Source organism: Notamacropus eugenii, chromosome 2 (genome assembly GCF_028372415.1).
Source record: "Notamacropus eugenii isolate mMacEug1 chromosome 2, mMacEug1.pri_v2, whole genome shotgun sequence".
NCBI classification, from domain to species: Eukaryota; Metazoa; Chordata; class Mammalia; order Diprotodontia; family Macropodidae; genus Notamacropus; species Notamacropus eugenii.
In genome coordinates this window covers 171,908,828-171,924,726 of record NC_092873.1, presented here as the reverse complement: position 1 = coordinate 171,924,726, position 15,899 = coordinate 171,908,828, and the positions used below count along the sequence as shown (strand labels likewise).

The window sequence follows — 15,899 nt, the reverse complement described above, 5'->3', positions numbered from 1 at the left end:
CTTTTCTGCATTAGAACTAAGTTCAGTGACTCACCTGTGCCTCTTTTCGTCCAAGCAAGGAACCTGAACTGAGAGAGTGCTGCCTTTAGAGACACATCTACAACACCTGTACTCTTCTCCCTTCTCACCTTGATTAGTTGGAAGGCTTGACTTTTTACATGATTCAGCTCAAACACCACTTTCTGCAGTCCTTTTCTTGGCTCCCACAGCTGTAAGAGTGTTTCCCTGTAACTTTGAGTTTTCTAGATGTATAGACAGCTTGCAGGTGTCATGTATGGAGACCTCTGGAATTTCTCTTCCTCTTCTTCTCCAAGGAGACTATAATTTCTGCACTGAAGGAACTGGGGAAGAATAGTGGCTAGATGTTTGCTCTTTCCCTTGCCTATCTCTAGAGGTGGATTGATATTTGCTCCCCAGCTCAAATATTGTTGATCTAAGGGTATAATAGAACCAGAACAAAAGTCATTTCCCTGGGTGCTCTTAAAAAGCAAAGTAGACCCTAGCCTATTCTCCAATTTGGCTCCTTCCAACCAAATGCTGGTTGTACAAAGATGATTACCAGTAGTAGTAGATAATGATCACAGATAATGAATAGTGTATAAGCCTACCTATCTAAGCAAAAAACAAACAGAAACCAGCAAAGTTAAATAGATTAGAATATACAAGAATGAATAAACTCTTTGAGAATAAAGTAAGATTTTATCCCAAAACAAGAGAGAAAGTCCAATCTCACCAAAGAAGTTCCAGTTTGAGATTTCTAGGAAGGCAAGCTAGAAATCAGGGAGATTTGGGGAGTAATTCTCTTATATGTTTATAACTTCTAAAGTCATTCCTTCTATCCCTTCTGGAGTGTCCTCTGTCCACATGTCTCTCTGCACAAAAATTCTGTTGGGTACTTTATCTTTTAAGTAAATACACAAGTCCATGGTGTCACATTGCCTCATGTGTAGGCTTTGCTCTGCACTTCTGAAGTCAGGTCCTTGTCCATATCTGCAGCTACACATAAAAACTACTAGGCTTCATTGGAAACCCTGTCATATAAGATTACCTTCCATTTATTCTATATGGATCTTATATATTAGCATTTTTATACACATTGTCTCTTCTGCCTGAATATTAGCTCCTTGAAGGAAGGGACTGGTTTTGCTTTTCTTTGTATACAAACCACAGTGCCTGGCGTACAAGAAACACTTAATAAATGCAAGTTGACAGATGTTTTGATTGATAGTTTGACTGGCAGGAGTGCTGGACATTTTGACAAATACAGAAGTGATACAATCCCGGAACTCAAAGAGCTGCATCCTAATGGGGAATAGAATATGTTCTTAAATAAAGTAGGAGAGGATATATCCAAGTAAAATCTAAGAATTGGAGCAGGTCACTAACACCTAGTGGACTCAGGAAAGGCCTTTTGAAGGAGACGGCATTTGAACTGAGTCTTGAAGGGAACCATGCTTTTCAAGTGGTGAAGGTGAGGTTGGAGACCATTGTAGGCATGAGAGGTAGTTGTTGTAAAGGCACACAGGAAGATGGAAGGTCTTTTCTAGAAACAAGTAGGTGAGTTTGGCATGAATGCCAAGTGAGCATTAAAGGATGTAATATATTATCAGTCTGGGAAGATAGGCTGGAGTGACAGCTATTAACATTGGGCTGTTGCTCAGCAACCATGGCATATATATACCTGTATTGTCTGTCCCCAGGTGTCATTGCTCTCCCAGTGTTCTGTGAAAAGGAATTCACTCACGAGCAGCTCAGAATGTTAGTTTACTCCATTAGAACCTCCTTTTTTTTTTTTTTATTGGGTCAAGAGACGTATTGAAGTAAGCACTGCTACCAAATAAAGGATAGCACAAGACTCACTGATTTGTATCAGAAGGTGATTTAAGAAAATTATGCCCTTGGGTCAGTGCTCTCCTTCCTTCTAAAGGGCAGCACAGAGTCTGGTATTCACCCCCTTCTCTCCTGTCTCCCCCTTTCCCAGTTGGTACAGAAGGTTTTGATGAGGATATTTTAATTCCCCAAGTAAACTCAGATTAGATTTTCAGTACTTGTTTAATTTCAAAAGCCTTTTAGGAGATTTTCCATTGAGAATTTGATTGGCATTGTCTGGCATTAGCAGACCAAACCATTAGCTCAGAGACAGGATAACAGACAGAACGATATAGGGAGTATGTGCTCTAGTTACTTTGTAAAACCCCTTCTGATAAACGGCCAGCACTTCAAACCTCTTGCCACTATCCTAAGTCTCCATCTGCCAACGGAGATGCCAGGTTGGCAGCTCGCACTAGCTTGGTGTGTCAGCACAAAATTAAAAAGCTCTTTGCTCTTTATTGCTGCTACAATTGATTTTATGAATCTGTCTAATTGCTCTTTGTTTATCCTGATGTTTTAATGGCCATTATTGACCCCTGGTGTTTTCTCCCCATTTAATTATAATATATAAATTGAATCAATAACAACCACCTTTATGAAGGGTAGACTAACTGATCACAGCAAAGATATTGGTATTAGGATTGAGGGGAGGAGACAGGGAAGGAGAAGATTCTGTAGTTTCTATTTTCTCTTTCCCTTGTGAAAGAATGCCTATTGGTAGATGTTCTGTTGAGCCTTCTCAGGAAGGATGAAAAACTGGAACGTTGGGAAGTAATAGGCTCAGGGACAGGTGATGTCAAGAATATCTCAGAGCATTAAAAATATTGCAGAATGTGCCCTTTAGGACTCACTCAGAAATAACCCTGGAGATAAGGGAGTAATTCCATTCTGGGGTGGAAATTATGTAGTGGAAGCAACAGATGTAATCATGGGGGTTGGGGAGGGGGAAGGAACTTCCACACTCATCTATTATCTGTAATTCATAATCCATGGACATTTTAGCTTTCCCTTTGCTTTTTTTATTTTTTAAAGACATAGCTAAACTCTGCCTCTCAAGTAAAGATTACCAAGGGTATGATAGTAGAGTGAACAAGATCGTTTTCTCATTGACCTCAAAATAAGACTTGTCATGATGGTCCTTTACCAGGGATGGATATCTTCACTTTTGACCCTTATTTTAAGATGATGATTTTGATGGATTCATTTTTTTTTTTTATTGGTCTAGCTACCACCTCTGTAAAGGTATTGTGTCCTCCTTCTCTGCTTGCTAATTGTTTTTAGTGCAAATATTTTTTCTTGGTCAGAATTGTTTAGTATTAATAAATAATCACAATTACATACATATACATGGGACTTTATGATTACAAATCATCTTTAATAATCCTTTCTTCTCCCCATTAGTCCAGAAAGTTTAAGTAACTTGCCCAGGGTCATAGAAGTTATTAATTACTAAGTAAGGACTTAAATTGCAACACTGAAGGACTCCAAATCCAATATGTTGTAGAAGACAGTATTGATAATGAGATATAAAATAGTTTTCCATGTTTTAGTGCTTTTCTTTCTGTTTATACAAGTAAAGTAGAGGAGGAAATATAAGAACTCAGGTCAACCAGAGACCACACCCTGAACTGCTGAAGGACCCTTCTACCAACCTCACTCTGATCCTCTCACTCCAGATCTCCATAAGCTCTTCTTCTCAATACTGTTTCCTAAGGACTGTCAGGACTTTCCATCTGCTCTGTAGCTGAACTCTTATATATTTTTAGTTTTCCTCCAATTAGACTGTGAATTCTTTGAGAGTAATGACTATTTTGCTCTACTATTTGTATTTCTAATACTTGGCACATAATAATTGCTCTATAAATGCTTTTCCATTTTACTTAATTCCATACTTTCCATGGTTGTTCAAGCATCAATTGTAAAACATTGTGCAAACTGTAAAGGGTTTTAGATTTTTATTACCTTTTAAAAATTATCATTCCTTTTTCTCTTTTTTGTTAGGTTTGACTTATTCGGGAAATGGATTTAATTCTCAAGTTTTTTATACTAACACTTTTCTGGCCTGATGGTCTCTTTCTATCCTCTTTGAATCTAGGAAATGTTTCCTGTTTCTAACTTTACTAGAATTTGCATTGTCTCAAAGTTTTCATAATACCATTCTTACAAAAAGCTTTTCCTAGACAAAGCTCTTATGTAGAACTGTCTGTGTAGTGGTAAATGGAACTTAATAAAATTCTCTTTCATGCACAAAAGGCTCATTAATCTAATACATGGTGATAAGTTGAATAAATCCTTTCCACATAAAGAAGGAAATGAAAAACAAACAAGTCATATGTTTTTTTTCCTTCAAAGTTGAGGATGGTTCTTCAACCATTCTTAATTTTCTATTAAGAGGTTCCCAGCGTTGCCTTCTTAATCATTAAGGAGACAGTTTTGGCTTCTTAGATCAATTGGCTGAATGCTCCTGCTGTACAAGGGACGCTTGACAATTTTACCTTAATGTTATTTACATTTTAAGTCTGTTGCAGTGGGGTTAGGGAGAAAGATGAGGAGGGAAACAATTCAATTAATTTTAACTAGTGTTGATTAAATATTTGCTTTGTGCCAGGAACTGTGTAAGGTACTGGGACAAAAATGAAATCTTCGCCTCAGGTGGAGTAGGATTCAACGCCAGAGTTGATTGTTGACATTTCAAATATTTTCAGTAGTTCACATGATTAAAGCCGTAAAACATTCATCGTTGGCCCCCAATCAGCCCCCTTTCTTCAGTAGGGAAGCTAGTCTGACAAAGTATTTTTTTTTCTACAAGTCTTGGAATCATTTTATGTCTATCTTTTTCCCATTGGTGATTCTGGGCACCATGTTATCTTATAAATATTGCCATTAATGTTGCAATAATCAGCACTTTGTGGTTAGCTTCTTTACTTATAACTGCATTTTTGGTGAATATTACCATATTTTCTGAAACAAAGTGCTTACATTCAAAATATTGGAGAAGAGAAGCAGGATCGTTTTCTTAGCTTTTAAGAATCTTGCATAGTACACAGAGACTTCTTTAACTTGAGCTCCTAAGGCTGATAGGATTTTAAGACAGAAAAGGCTATCCTACTCCTACTTCCCATACTTTGGAGTGCTTCAGCTAAAAATAGCCAAAATGTTTGAATATCTACCTGCCAAAATTACAGAAACATGAAATCAATGGACTAAATGATACCTCTCCCTTTCTCTAAGTAAAGATTGCTTCCAAGACAGCTGTGGATAAGCCCATAATGTTGTTTGTCCAATATATTAGGTCATGAAAGGAATGAGAAAAGCCCTGAAGAAGCAACCAGAAGACTGTGGCTTCAGCCTGGATTCAGATGACTCAGATATTCATCAGGATGACTGGAGATGGTCCAGGATACATTGAGAAACCTTGGCCTTTTAGGCTAAGGTCTTTTCAGGTACTCATTTAAAGTGAAGTAATGCCCATTCAATGAATAGGCCTCTTTAAAAGGTAATCAGGGGGCTGGCCCCTTTAATAGAAAAGAAAAAAGTAAATAGATAAATCACTCTGGGAGGGACAGGAGCCTCAGGTCAAGTGAAAGTTATTTCATATTTCTCTGGTGTCATGGTCCTCTTCGAAAGTAGATGAACACAACCCATGAGTAGACTGATCTGCCTAAATGGGCACCTAGTTGGATAACTCCTTCCTTTCCCTTCCCTTCCTTTGCCTTGCCTTGCCTTGCCTTGCCTTCTCTTCCCTTCCCTTCCCTGGCCTTCCCTTCCCTTGCCTTCCCTTCCCTCCCCTCCCTGTCTTCTTTCTCCCCTAAAGCCTTGGACCTCGTGCACTCTGAAGCTCATGGATTGAACAGCAAAGGGTCTCTGCCCAACCTCCACTCAATGGCTGGTTTTGGACTCTCCTGGCTTAGAGTGAATGTCACTAGTAACAGTTTGTCTTCAAAACAACAACCCTGAGGCTCCTATGAATATAAAATAGAATAATAAGAAATCAGTGATTGCTTGATAATCAGTCTATTAGTGACAAAAGGAGCCAAGTCTTATAAGAAAATCAATTTGATTGTCCTATTCTCGTTTGGGGTTTATGGGTTTTTGCTTTAAAAAAAAAGGAATGTGTTGGTTATGAAAACCATAGTGTGTTATTACAAGTTCTCCCATAAATGACTTGTTAAAGTCATGAGATAATATGGGAAGAATTTTCTGACACTTCTAATTCTTTGTGTTCAAATGAGATGATTCACTGTATTTATAAAGCACTTAGCATAGAGTGAGGCACATAGTAGGCACTTAATAAATGTTTGTCTCCTACCCCTTTCTCTCATTTGTCTTCCATAAATTCTTATGTTTATCGGACTACATAGTGTCCCCCCTGTCCCAGTAAAGTGTAAGCCCCTGGAGATAAAGGATCATTTTTCACTTTGTCCCTGAACTTAATATATAATATAATCTCTTCCCCATAACTTGTTCTTAAATGCTACTTGGTAGATTAGAATGGATGATGAACATCAAATATCAAACGCTGGAAGTGGTATGCTAGTATTCTACCTCTCAAAGAAAAGAAAAAACCATGCCCATCTCTCATCTAACTATAGCATTTATTAAGAGCTGAAATTAATATCCATTTTTTTGTTTTAATTCTGATATTTCTTAGTAAGTAGCAAGGAATTCCAGCAAAATGTACTGAGCTGTTTATTTCATTGCAATCTTATGTTTTTATAGATTTTCATTATAGGAGCTGCTCTATTGGGTAAAAAAAATAAACCTCTATATTAAATAAACCACACTGGAGGGCATAGCAGACTTTTAAAATTATATGTTTAAGGGACAGATAGTAACTTTCTAATAAATCGTGTAAGAGTAATACCCCCAAAACATTAACAAACAAGGGGCTGTATTCAAGATGTCAGAATTAAATATCAAACATCATGATGTAGTATCAGTTTTAAAAAATGAACAGCTAACATGTATGAGACTAGGTCCATAGTATTTTAGCACTATAGCAACGACTTTCAATATTCTATGTTTATGAAATTTTCATAATTTTATATTTTTTCTTCACAAGTTTTGAGATATAATTTTCCTTCACCTGTTTCCTCTTTCCTTTTATATTACTTTTTGAATTACCATGCCTCTTTATGCATCATGGAAGAATTTCACCTATACAATAATCTCTTTGAAAGCAGGGTTCACCATTCATACTTCCTTTGTATCACCCAAAATGCCTAGCACAATACTGAACACATAATAGGTGTTATGTGCTAAACAAATAGATATCAAAATTAACCCTTCTGCTTTCATGGCATCTGATGGTACTTTGCACAGAGGAGGTACTTCATATTTGAGCCAATGCTTGCACAAATGTGTAGTAGCAGGCTTTCTCTTTTTTTCCTTTCCTTTCTCTTCTCCTTTCCTCTTTAATCTCCCATTTTTCTTCTGTTCTTTGCATGTTATGAAAACATTTCTTAGCTAGAACTGTTGTACATTTCAGTGATCAAGATAAATGTTTGGTGCTAATAAGAAATGATGATTCACAAAGATGATTCAATTTCAATTGCTGTAGGAAACTATGCCCTACATCCACAAAGCCAGTACCAGTGAGGTAAATTTATTTTACCTGATTCTTATCCTGGGTTTAGGGGTGAAGTGTCCCTTCTCACTAATGGAACCCATCTCTGAATTGACACAGATTAAGTTCAGTCTGTTGGTGAATGAATGGAGTCAGATTTTATTCATATCCTTTAGCTAATTATGCTCCAACTTTTGAGCACAACTCCAGGGAACATCTCTTAAGTAAAACTCTATCTAAAAACTCCCCAAGACATTTACTGTATAAAATAGATCAGGTATGGGAAAGCTATTTATTTCATCTACCACAACAGGAGCACTTAAAATGAAAACAAACAAACAAACCTTGCATGCAGACACTGACAAATACTTATGTAAGATGCCCATTCTTATTTGGACATTTTTATTGGTGAAAAAGAAAAAAAGAAAATTTGTGGAAAAAAGTTGTCTCTCAGAGATATGTATTTGTGAGAAACACAGTTAGTTCAGAAAGGTCAGAGAGAAAGCAGTCCCTCAGGAAAAAAGGAAATCAAAACTGGCTGAAGTCTACTCATTTACACAATTGTTGTGTAGACGGAGTATAATAGCTAGAAAATCCTGATAACTAGGTCTTTATGTAACTATGGGACAATTGTACATGACTTAGCTCTAGTATTTTTGATAGAAAGTGGTTTCCACACTATAGTAGAGGCAAACCACTCAATACTTGTTTTGAGGCAGTGACCAGAGTCAGTGACTGAGAGTATAGAAAAGAGATGAAGACGAAGAGGGCAGATGCAGAAGCATAACAGACTGAAGTAGAGCAGAGGGTGAAGAGAGGAGCAGTGCACTTCAGTAGAGCCCAGGAATGATCATCTGAATCAAGGCAGCAAGATTTCGCATTTGCTGCTGGGAGTTGATGTGATTGAAGGAAAACTTGTTCAAAAGAATTGTTCAACAGAAAGAATACTCTGTTGAAGAGTTGGCAGGAAAGAAAGTCTATTGAAACCAAGTGCCCCCACCTCCCCACCCCCACTATTTGCTTTCCTTTGTATACCTATAGTTTGCCACCTATAGTTTGAAAGGTTGAAACCATTTAGAAATTTGTCTGCCTTGCTCATTATTATCACCTCTGACTTGAGAATATGTGTGTGTGTGAGTTGTGGGGAGGGGACCCCTCAAGGCTCAATGAGAAGACTTGAATTTTTCTGTGAATTTCAGACTAAGGAGAACTGTTTTACTGGTAGTGTTAATGCTGCTTCAAAGGATTGATCTGAGTAGTTCTACAGATCTCATACTTCAGGGCTCTGCTTTTATTAAGTTAATAATAATAGCTAGCATTAATATAGGACTTTAAGATTTTCACACTGTTTTACATGTTATCTCATTTGATTTTCAGAATAATCCTGTGAGGTCAGTGCAATTATTAGATCCATTTTACATATGAGGCAACTGAAGCTATGTAATACTAATTTAAGGTTAATGGTGGGTGGGGGAAAGAGGTTAAGATCTTCCTCATCCGTTAATAGCCCTCAATACCTTTTGTTAATTTCTATTGAGGCATTGAGTCAGAGGGTCCTGTCTTCTGATTTGGAAAAATGTGTAAATGCTCTGAGGTGAGGTTTTACTTTGAAGCTTATTCGTTGAAAGTGTTTGTTGGGCCAGATGAGACTTTGGGCAGCCATTAAGGCCCCCTCCCTCAGATTTGAAAACCCAGATGTTGGTTTTTCTCTCTCTGGTAACTATGTATGTATGCATGTAATGATCAGACAGTTGGATCTTTCTGTTGATCGGTGATATACATATTGCTTATGGTCAGACAGTTGGAAGCCCTGTCTGTTGATCTTTATTTCTCTGTTTTTATTTTCTCTGAAGTTCAAGGTGCTGACTTTTTCCCCTGAAGTAAGTGAATGATATGTGTGCTTGATTAAAGTAGATTTTTGGCCCCTCAAAATTTGCTTTCCTTTTAGAAAAGCAGATGTAAGAACCTGTACAGTAGGCCTTCCTGTGTATACTGGAATTCTTGCTGATACAGGCTAGGAGAAATTAAGTGACTTGCCCAGAGTCACACCATTATTCAGTGTTTGAGGCAAGAGTTGAACTCAGATTTTCCTGACTCTGAGTCTAGAACTCAAGAGTCAGCTTAATAATGTTTAAGTGGCCCAAGAGTAGCAACTACTGGAAAAGTGACTTTGCTCAGTAGAAGACCAGAATCCTAGCAAAGGAATGGCCTTACCTAGCAGGTAGTTTATAATGCAAAATATACCCTAAAGTGCTCAAAAACATTAAGACCTAAATGATCCCAAGTAGTAAGCTACCTCAGCAGCAAGGCTTTCTTACATCCCTCTCTATCAGGGTTCTGCAAATTTGTACCCACTCCTCTCAGTGGATGTTACACCAATTGGAGGAGTGTGATGCAGGTATGTTGTCACCATATTATGTTACTCTTGCTTTTCCCTTTTTGTTTTGTATACATTTCATGAATAAGAGTTAACAGTATAATCTTGATTTAAGTGAGAAGCATATCTATGGGATCTCAGAAACTAAAATTGTAAGTAGTAGATACAGAGCTCCTCCATATCAGGCTTATTCCCAAGTCCCTGAAAGTGAGTTGAAGCCTCCTCAACTTTCAGTTTTCTAGCGTGAGATCAGGCTAGGAGGAACAAGTCAGTCTCAGAACATAGAAAGAGAAGAAGTGAAGGATCAGTGCCACAGTCACAACAACCCTCAACTCTTATTGTCATCTCCTGGGATTGCTTAACAGATAAAAGTTCTACCATGGACAGAAGACTAACGGACATAAGAAATGTTATAAGACTGCTGTGATTATTAAATGCAATATGCACAAATGAGATAAAATTTGACTCAGTGCATGTTAAATTTCAATGCCATTGTCATTGTCAGTCAGTGAGTGTAGGATCAAAATTCAAATGAATTGTCCTCTCGTGATAATGCATTTAACATGGGGCTTATAAATGTGAAGTTATAAAACCTTTATGTAGAAAAGATTTCTGTATAGTATACTATATGTTATAATTTGTTACATTTATCAAAGTTATTTGATAAATTTAATAAGACAATCTAGTTTTGCCCCAAATCACAAGGTAAATTTAACTCTAGAACAGTTATTGTTAATTTAAAATTTTTTCAACAAATTCAAATCTGTTAAAAATTTTTTATTTTCCCCAATTTTTATGTAATGGTCCTTTACTATGGATATAAACATAACCATTTTGAAAAGAAAATCCACTGGAATTGCTAAAATTGGTAGAACAAAATTAATAGAGATGGTTTAACAGTAGAAAATGAAAAAAAATCTAGGAAATAAAATTCATGTTATCAATGATTGTTCACTCATTTCGGCCTCGTCTGACATTTTGTGACTCCCATTTGGGGATTTCTTGGCAAAGATACTGGATAGGTTTGCATTTCTTTCTCCAGCTCACTTAACAGATGAGGAAACTGAGGCAAACAGGGTCAAATGACTTGCCCAGGGTCACATAGCTAGTTCCTGAGGATAGATTTGAACTCAGATCTTCCTGATTGAAAGCCTGGCTCTCTTATCCATTGTACAACATAGCTGCCTATTTATCATTAGGGTTCACATATATTATTATTATTAATGGAGAGGAAAGGACACTGTGTTTTCTTTATATGATTATTTTCCCTTTGTATGACTAGCTGCAGATAGCATGAAACCTAAAAAAAAAGAAATGTTTTGAAATTACACGTTCATGTAGTATACATGCAAAGTACATGAAAACGTACTTTGTCCAAACAATACACCTTTTTTCAAAAAAAAATATTTAATGAACAAAACTAAAAATCTTAAAAAATCATATCAATGACTTAAAAATTGCTTTACAAAATGGGTGCTTGTGGAGTTTCTTAGTAAAAAGCCTCTTTTATTAGGAGAATCATTGAAATAAACTGCAATCATTAATGTAGTTAAACTTACACTTGATGAATCTAGTGAAAAAAATTGAGTGGTTTCACTTAAAAATAACACAGTGGAAAGAAAAGTTGTTCATATGTCTTAAGATCTTTGCTATTAATTAATTGACAATAAAATTTTCCTCTATTGTATTTCAAGTGGATGAAGTCACAAATAAAATTCTTACTATATTACATGTGAAGACTACGTTGTTAAAGTTATATTAAAGATTTGTTACTTTGAAAATCTATTGATGCCAAGTGACACCAAGGGGCATTATTAATATAACAGAAGAATTTTTTTTAATGAAAATGACAAAATGTGGGTAAATTGTATTGAACTATGCACTAATGGAACTCAATTGACACAATGATAAAGTACAGGACAGCAAGCACTAGTTGAAGATGAGGAAACTTGCACAATTTAGACACTTAATGCTTCAGAGACAATCAGTTATTTCAAAATGTTAGTGATAAGCCAAACATAATTTTTAAGTCTTTCTAAGAGCAATTGACTTTACAAAAAATTTACTAAAACGAAAATTATTTGTAGAACTATATGACAATATGGAGGCAGAGCAAAGGGCAATTTGATGTCATTGTGAAATATGCCAGTTTTTTCATGCTCAGATACTTCATAATGTTTTTTAACTACAAGAAAAATGGACATTTTTCTTAGTTACAATAAACATGAAACAAATGCATTTTTTTTCACAAAAAATCCTCCTGAAATTTATATTGGATATTTTTGAGAAAAAAACTGGGTACTTAAAACAAATTGATGTAAGATCCTTTAATTCATACTCTGATTTAGGAAAAAAAAACTGTATTTGTTAAAAAGTAAAGCTAGATATTACAAATTTACAAAATAACATTTTGATATGCTTTCTGATTTAAAAATACCAACCTTGCAAATGAGATTAAACAAAAAACAATTTATTAATTACTTTATTGGCCTAAGGAAGCAATTCTCATTTCAATTTGAAGACCTTGCTATTTTAAAATAAGAATAAATGAGGAGTCCCTTTATGTTGGATAAATCTTAACATAGTTCTTCTTACTCACCTGAACATGAATGCTTAATAATCAGTTTAATTAATCAATCAATATTTATGAAATGCCTACTGTGTGTTCGGCAATGTGCTAAGTGCTAAGTAAAAAAAAAAAAAAAAAAAGGGTAGAAAAGACAATCCCTGCCCTCAAGGAGCTAATAGCTAATAGTCTAACAGGAGAGAAAACATGCAAACAAATGCCTCTTTCTCTCTTCTTATACTTTTGTACCTTAAATGTCTAGGGAGCCTTCTGAGGTAGACTGGGAGAGAGACAAGAAAGCTAAGGAAAAATGGCCAAGAGTCCAAAGAGAAGTGTCTATAATGGTGAAAAAGATTTCACACCTCAGACCACTACACTAAGAGAAGTCAATGTAGGCAAATTTACTGCTGTTGTATTGAGAGGAATCAGTAGTGGTTTTTGCAGTGCTCTGTAATGTCCATTTTGAAGACAGATCTCCCAGGACTATCAATGCAGCAAATTTTCTGAGTATTTTTAAGTAAGTGAATAGTTTTGTGTTTTTATTTGTGTATGTGGTTAATTAGAAGGGTTAATTAGAAATCTATTTATAATATGGCGGTAACATCCATTTGGAATTGGTTATAAGGAATGTTTAATATCTTTTTCAATTCCTTCTTTTTACCTTATTTAGTTTCATTAAATGCCTTTGGTTTTAAATTCATGTATCATCTGGCCTGGTACAAGGAGATATATCAGTGGGGGCTCGTAACTGTGACTTTTTAGTACCATAAATTTCAGTGCAGCTGAGATGGGACCCTTACAGGAGGCACAGTGTACAGATGAAGAAAATGAAGCCCCCAAAGGGCAAATGGTTCCCCCAACATCACACAAGCAGTATATTGGAGAGCCAGGACTGGAGCCATTAACTCCTATTCTCTTCTACAGTAAAGGTGCCAAGTTAAGTCATATATTGTACCTTTCCTCTCTTAGTAATTATATATGACTTAACTTGGTACCTTTACTGAAGAAGAGAATAAATTACTCCTGAAGTGTGAGTCTGTGCAGATAATACCCAGTATGCACTTCTGTCTACCTTGCCACCCTAAGAGCATTCTTCAAAGTCCTAGATATAAATGTTTCTGCTCCCTTCTCCACCCTATACATAGCAATGGGCTTCAGCTGCGGAAGTATCTCTTTTGTTTTCAGCAAGGATAGTTGGAGAAAATTATATACTTTTTCTTTGTTTTAGACAAAATATTTTGAGAGGAGTAAGAGAGGACATTATGCACATAACAATTACAGAGGACCTACTTTGAGAAAGGACTGGGGATGGGAAAGAAAAAAGAATAGAAAACAAGGTCCCTGCCCTTATATTTTTATATCAACTGTTCCTACAATAGAAATAATAACATTCAGAGATTAGAAAATTTGAAATCACCTATTTTCTGCTAGGCTCAAAACACTTCACTTCTTCTAAATTGACTCCAAGTTTATTGTTCTACTTACCACTTTGCCCAACATTTGAACTTAATGACTTATTTCCCAGTTATCTCACTGGAGCATATTCTATAGAGTAGGAATGACTCTGGAAAGGGGAGGACTCACAAATTTAACAAATGAATTGTTTGTTCATGGCTTAGGAGTGGAGGCTCTCTCATAGTCTCCTGGGAGAGGTATATATGTAGATATATAGATATATGTATATATTATACACATAACATAATGAATGTGTGTAATGTACATACAAATACACACATGTCTACAACATACATTTTCATATATGCATGGCAATTCATAGGAATGCAATATGGCCTATGCATACGATATACACATACATATATGTACATGCATGTGTATGTATATATATATGCATGTATATATGTGTGTGTATAGGTAAATTATGATTTAATTATATGATGGTGTACTGCTGGCTGTTTGTACACTTGCTTGAGACTCTAGATGATACTTGAGTACAACAGCAAAAATACTCAATACCTGGCTCATGTTTTGCTTTCTGCAAGTCTACTGAAGCTAACCCTTAAGGGTTAACCAAGGTGAGAATGTAACATACAATGTGTCCACCAGGTGGTGATAGACTCAAGTCACCAGTCCAGTGGTTTTCCATTATATCTGCTCAGGGCCTCTCTAAAATCTTCTCAATATCTCGTGGTACCTCCTCCTCCCCAACATGCTCTTAGAATATCTCCCTCTCTACAAATATGAGATCCCTCAGTTCCTCTTGACATAGGGGGCAAAATGATTTGAGGGATAAGAAATGAAATACAGTGCTTCTTCATATATCAAAAAGGACAGCAATTGTTCTTTATTCTCCAACCCAGGAACGTAGAAATCTGTTCTTGATTACTCAGCTTCATTCATAAGACTCAGGTTTTTCTGTGACTACTTTCTACATTGATTAAAACAGGAAAGTAAAATTACAAAAAAAATTGTCAAGTCCTCCCCCTTTCATAGAGAACTTTGACTAATTGTTCTTTATTTTTATTAAATTTTTATTTTTCATTTTTAACACAGTTTATAACAGATAAAGCAATTCAGACTCTTGGTCAGGCGATACTTCTTTTTAAAGCATTTACAATATAGACCACAAGAGAATTTTTTTTTTAAACATTAACCAACTGAGACACAAATAATATTTATGTTGCTAACTTCACAAGCTCTTGACCTAATTGTCTCCACAGTATTACTAAGAATTAAAGGACTCTAGCTTATTGTTGTTGGCCTAAAGTCCTATGCCTAATAGCTTAATTTTCAACTTAACCTCAGATGTTCCTCTATCAATAATTTATAATTGAATAGATCTGGTATTAAGCTTACAAACCTTTTGACTATAGGAAATTGTCACCAAGAGTAGGGACATTGCAGGGATACAATACCTCCCCAACTTCATGTCATTTCCAGGAAGGATTGGATTGTCCACTTGCATTCAGTCAGGCTTAAAGTCTTCCAGGTGTCAATGGGGAAATTGAGTCAGGAGAATCCTACCTCAGTCCAGGCTGAACAGTCGCTCTCCCACCCTTCCCATGAGATCACCTTTTGCAGTTCATACCAGCATCTCACCAGTTTCCTGGCATCATGGATTGGAGGCTCAGATCGCCTTTCTTGCTACCTATACCTGGAGTTAGACTCAGAAGAACAGTCACTCAACAGTCCCATAGCATCTAAAAATGGCAAGTTCCAATAACCAGGTTTCAAATGTGATTATAATTTCATTTTGGCTAAGGAACATCTTTTGAGGCAAGTCTTAAGTAGCTTACATGCCTCTCTGTACATGTTCTAGTTCCTCATTAAATGGAAATCATAAAATCAAATTTACCATTAAAACCTTAACTTTTCCATCAATGCCAAATTTTACCTGAGGTTACCTTCTTCTAGGAAATTTAGACTGAAATTCTTTTCCCCAAACTAAAGATGTCATTGATTTATTCTCTGTAATTAATTCAGTCAATTGTTTTAATACTAATTGATTTTACCTCACTTTGTAACATGTCCAATTTTTCTCCCCATCACTCCCCTTTCCC

General features: G+C 36.0%; 1 long non-coding RNA gene across 2 annotated transcripts in view; it reads left to right on the top strand.

The window, feature by feature from the left end:
- Positions 1 to 15,899, top strand: part of LOC140526556 (uncharacterized) — a 124,408-nt gene that overhangs the window by 68,153 nt on the left and 40,356 nt on the right. For both annotated transcript variants that reach the window (XR_011974427.1, XR_011974426.1), the window contains one exon: positions 5,165 to 5,315. This is a non-coding gene — a long non-coding RNA (uncharacterized lncRNA). The remainder of the gene's footprint in view (positions 1 to 5,164; positions 5,316 to 15,899) is intronic.